This window comes from Gavialis gangeticus, unplaced genomic scaffold (assembly GCF_001723915.1).
Source record: "Gavialis gangeticus isolate Ggan-Ray unplaced genomic scaffold, GavGan_comp1, whole genome shotgun sequence".
Lineage (NCBI taxonomy): Eukaryota > Metazoa > Chordata > Crocodylia > Gavialidae > Gavialis > Gavialis gangeticus.
Window position 1 is genome coordinate 80,322,532 of NW_017729022.1, and position 5,915 is coordinate 80,328,446.

Here is a 5,915-nt window from a genome sequence, read left to right on the forward strand (position 1 = left end):
TGCGCATGCGTGGACGCACCCTAGGGGTTTCTTCCTGGTCTGTGCAGGCTTGCTAAATAATCATCCACATGAGCAAAAACTGGGGTAAAATCTGAAGTGAAGAGAATGCTTCACTTGTGGATGAATGCAACAGAGGCCACTGAAATTTAAGTTAACCAAGTCTTTACACTTCTCCACAATGCCCCACGATGACAACTTTTACAATTTTTTCTCCTATGGCTGACAAAGGGTGTTTGTGCCCAAACACTTCCAATTAAAGATTTTTTTTTTGCAAAAATCTACTTGGTATAATAAAAGATATCACCTCTACCACAAGTCCCGATTGCTTTTTCCACGATCTCCAACACACTTTCCACAGCACTTCTGTCTACCTAGGAGTATATACTTGGCTTTCCAAACTATTTTTTTCACCTTCCTGACCTGAAAGTTAAAAACTTAAGTTTCCTTTTTAATAAAATATATCAATATGTTCCTATCCCATACCCCAGAATCTTGAAGTGGAGATCCTGATATCAAAAGTGAATCTACCAGTGCCGAATTGAGGATACTACCTCAGTAAGAGCCTTTAAAAAAACAATCAAATGAAAATAAAATAACTGTAATGCAATCTCATATCTGCATGCAGATGTGACAAGACACTGCTCCCAAATGAAAAGCTCACCCAACATTAGATTCTGGAAACTACCTTACATACTTTCCAACAGGAAGTTCAGAAACTTCACAAGCATCTACAACAGACTGAAGAAACTACAAAAGGGGTTAGCAAAATATCGCCTGTGGAACTGGGGGCCTTCATGCAGCATGTTCGAGCTAGGCAGTGAGCTATGCCTGGGCCACAGGTAGAAGATGGGGAGAAGTGGCAGCAGGGAAAAGCTGCTACCACATCAGAACATGGGCTTGCTTAAGACCCAAGCTGGGTTGTTTCGGCCTGCCTCTCTCAACAGTTGCCAACTGCCTAACTAGAAGACAAGCAAAAGCTTGTCTTTATGTGCATACTTCCAGATATACTGGGATTACAGAAAGTCTGCTGGACCAAGGAACCAAGGAATCTTCTTGGAAAGCTGGTCTTTGTCAACCTTTTGCAATAAGTATATGTGCAACTCAGCATTATCATAATTGACCTAAAATTCTGTCCTAAAGTCACTCTGGGTATGCACAGGTAAGGCCAGCATTTTATATATGGCACAAAATAAATCATAATGCTTTTCTACAATAAAGTTACTAGAAGAATTGATGTGGTAGTGAGCGACATACCGTCTTAAGCAGCAGGATAGACTAGATCAGTGGTTCTCAACCTTTTTTGCATCAGGACCCATTTGTAAACATTGATGGCCAGCCCTGACACAGTGCCCCTCATCACTCCTGACCCGCTGCCCCCTTCCCCCAGGCCCCAGCCTCCCTGTGTGGGGGGCAAGGAGAGATATGGGGGATCCCAAGCAACCCCTTGCAACCTGGAGCTCTGCCAGCCTGCAAAGGAAAACCAATGGTTTCCCATATTTTTCTCCTTTAAAAAATAAACAATTTTTAAAGTTTGTTGATCCATTTATGAAGTTTGTTTGCGACCCTTTCATATATTCTTGCAACACACATTTGGGTCACAACCCACAGGTTGAGAAACGCTGAATTAGTTGACCTTATAAGGTCCCTTCCAGCTTTACTTTCCTATGATCCTACACTTATTTCTGTACATCACTTTAGGTCAGTGGAAGATGCAATGATTCCTAAAAATCTCTGCACATGCCAAATATTAATGGCCTGAAGGACTATAGCCATCTCACCTACATACTTAGATTACCACTCTCTGGAGATGGCCAAATGTGATAATATTCTTGTTATCTACAATGAATTAGTTCTATTTCCACTTGTGCTTCAAAATCAGATCTTGAGTTAAAGAATAAGTAATTAACTTTAATGACAACTCTCCAATTACACGCACATCCTGTACATGCACTCATTCATTCAAACAGCACCACTCTTCCTTTTTATTCTACTGCTTTGTGATGTTTGGTTGCAACAGTCCCATAGTGTCTTCTGAATAGTAAGGCCTCAGGTAATACATAACAAAAAGGTGTCACAGCACTGGATGCTGCAATGCTACTGTACGTGCAGCATTTATGTGGTATTCCCAGCCTGTGTTTGTTAATGATTTATTGATCAGACAACTTGAAGAAGAAACCAAGATACAAAAACCAATAAAGAAATGGAGAAATAACAGAATGAACTTGCATCTAGGCGCTGCAGGAAAATTCAACTTAGTAATGCCAAACTAGGGTTCAAAGGATCTAAACTAATAGTAAACAGACATTTCCACTCCCTTAACTAAGGCTGGTAAGTATGTTAACTAAGTATCTATAATAGGATACAGATTTATTAGCTTCTGCAATATTTAAGAAGAACTGGCAACTGAACATTTTTCACACCATTTTGAGTAATAAGAACATGACTAGAGGCAAGAGGACATCTGAGTTAATGCCCAAGAATCCACTAGGAAATATTTGGTAATTAGAATTAAAGTGTTTAAGGGAAAAAAATAGGTCACTGAAGTTCTGCAGAGCATGTTTTCAAGGAATGAAGGAAATGATAAAATCACAAAGTAACAGAAGAGAGCACATAAGGGAAAGAGAGAGTATTCTGAGATAAATTAAAGCATGGCCAAGGGTCACAGGCAATTTCTAGTTATAAAGGCTCTGGAAATAGAGGGAATGCTTGTGGCATGCAGAGAAACACGAACAAATCCAGACTGCCACCAGCAATATATGCGACATCAGATAGCAAAGAAAAACTGGAACCAGCTTAGTAACCACAGTGAACGAAAGCAATGGATGTACTAAACAGAATATAACAATTAATTTCTTTTGCAAGTAGAATATACTAATACCAATGTATATTTTAAGGAGAAAAATGAGTGTGTACATGCGCATATACATACACACACAAATGAATGGGAACCATATACTGACAGGGAAAATTCTTTCATTTGACAGGGTCTGTTTTCACAAAGGAAGATGCAGGTGCTGAATACAAAACATCTGAATATTGTAGAGAAAGAAAGGCAACATTAAAAGTCTTCATATATCAGAACACTACTAAATGAGAGCTCTGAGAAACAGAATTGAAGGGCCATATAGCATTTAACCAAAAATATCTGAAGTAATTGGCCCATAAGGGGAAACTTAGAGGCATATTTCAAAACTTACTGAAAAGAAGATAACACTGACATATATTTGAGAAGTCTCCAGAAATCTAGTGACTCAAACCAATCTTAAGGCAATAAAACTGGAGTCACCCTAAATGGTCCAAATTCAGAGTGCAGCTATTATACCTAATAAATATGGTATGACAGTGTTTTCCAGTAAAGTATTTGGTAAGGATACAATCTATTACTGCTGAAAGGAGCTCATTAATAGTGTCATAAGAAATTCATCTAGAAGATCAGTAAGCAAGATTCATTAATACAGTAGACAACTGTACTGAATATTTGAAAACACTGAATGCTTGTAAATATAAATTGCTCAAACTAAGGGTGCTCATTATCAAGTAGTTTATTCATCTATGAATGGTTAACAAAGAGAAAGTTGTTCATCTTTTCAGATTCTAACCCATGTGCTCTTAAAGCCTGTTGCCAAATTGCAACATAAGCAAGTAAAGTTTAATCGTAAAGGTGACAGAACAATACCACAACACCACCTCAGCTTCATTTCTAGAATGGAAAAGACAGTAAGGCTATTTTATAGGTAGCAATATTTTAAGTGCCCTGCTATGTCAAAGTAGATCCCTCCAAAGAACAGAGAACATAATCTATTGCAGTTATTTTATGTTTACTGTGCTAAGTAACTTATGTACAATTAATTATTCCATCTTAAAAAAAGTTGATAAAAAAAGAGAATGACACTTCCTGTACTACTACTGCCCACTATGGTCTAATTGGCTTTGAAAGAAAGCCTATTATATGCTTACATAATATCCGTGGCTTAATATATATTAAGTGTTGAAAGGGACATAGAAATATTTTGAATAAATTGGTTTCCGGAAGCACTGATAGTCTTATTTCCTCCTCTCCTACTTATCAGGTAACCAGCAAACTATCAGGAGGGGAGAAGGGAGGAGTCTGGAAGAGAAAGGGATGCTGTAACCCTAGACATAAATACCATTCTGGCAGAAAAGTTTAACATGGTGCCAATCCTAGCCATGTACCTGTCTACAGACAAAGCTTCACCAACATCAGTCAGGCTCCATGTGGACAAGAGTTACAAGTGATGACAAAATATAAAGACTCTGCCTAACTTCCACTATAGCTGTCACTGTCATTTCAACAATTGGTCAACAACAATAGATGTGGCAAACTTCCTTTTTTTCTAAATGAAGAACAATACTCTAAGCCTCCATAAAATGCGAAACTTGAAAAAAATCTAGCTGACTTGGTACTTTCAATGCTTAAATATCCTGCATTTCTCTCAGTGTAGACCAGTAATTCTCAACCTGGGTCCTGTTATCACTGTCAGGTGTACAAACATGATTCACAAGATAAACCCGAAGATTTCAAATAGGAATCCATAGCATTAAAAATATTCTGATCTGTGGTGGTCTTTCTGAGTTCTCTGCAACAGAAAAAATGTTCCATTATTTTTCCATAGTCAAAAAACAAATGAAAATTAAAAGCTGGCATTTTCTAAGAGATGCCTTTGAGTCTAACAAGGACAAGGAAAAAGAATTAGTCAAGTTTAAGATGACCGGATCCCTTTAAGCAACAAAAAGGCACCAAACTAAGTGTCATAATTTGGGACCTACCAAATTCACAACTTTCCGATTTTCACGGAAACCATGAATTTGGGAAGTTGCCAGTAAAAAAGCCCAGTCCCAGCAAAAAAGCAGGTAACTGGCCAGCAAGTAGGGGGAGGCACTGCAAACAGAGGCAGAAAAGCCCTGGTGTCCTGAAGGGGGGGGGGGGCGCCAGGGACAGACAGGGAGACTTTTGTAGTATAGCATGGCATCCCTCTCCCCGCCAAGCCTCCAACTGGCTGAGGGGCCCCAGAAATCACTCCCCTCCCCTCCCCAGAGGGACACATCCAACTGTCAATCCCCAGGAAGGGGCAGCTAGCCAATCAGAGATGGGGGGGAATGGGGGTGCCACACTCTGCTAAGAAAATGCCTACTGGCACTGCACTGGGACCACAAGATGTGGATGCAGCCGCCATGAATTAGGTAGGTCCCTAGTCATCATTTACTATAACAGCAGATCTCAACCCTGCTCCACGTGAGGCACCCCTTCTTAACTGCTGTGAATGGAGCGGCACCCTATTGCAAAAAAACAGTATCTACGCTGCAGTGCTCACCCCATTACAACTTAAGAACACAACTATCACCACCCCAGGGCGGACCCATGGTCCATCCTGCCCAGGACCCTGCATCTGACTGAGCCTTATAGCTCTTCTTGGTGGGCAACACCCCATGACCCCTTGGAAATAACAACCAGGCCTGGCCCCAACATAATAGGGGCAAGGGTGGCTGCTACAGAGGGGAGCACTGAACCAGATCTCTCTAGATGAGCAGTTCCCAATCTGTGGTACAGGTACCACCAGAGGTACATAGACAACCTGTCTATGGTCAGTGGTACGCGTTAACAGATGTATCATAATTGCTTTAGATGACAAAAATTTGCTGGTGATACTTAAGGTTGTATTGTTTCAAACTGGTGGCGCTCAATGTGTCAGAATTCGGGAACTGCTGCTCTACAGTAGTGACTCCCCTGCGGGTGCCCCGCAATCATGCTTCACATAGCAGACCCACATTTCTCAAATGGGAATCCAAGGCGTGAAAAACATGCAGTGGAGAAGAATTCACAAAAGACCACAACAGCGCAAAAGAGTTGTTCTGTTATTTTCCTAACTGTCAAAAAAAAAAAAAAAAAAGCAAAA

The 5,915-nt window shown here is 40.3% G+C and overlaps 1 protein-coding gene across 4 annotated transcripts in view; it reads right to left on the reverse strand.

The window, feature by feature from the left end:
* DNM1L (dynamin 1 like) overlaps nucleotides 1–5,915 on the reverse strand; it is an 81,189-nt gene that overhangs the window by 74,729 nt on the left and 545 nt on the right. The window lies entirely within an intron of this gene.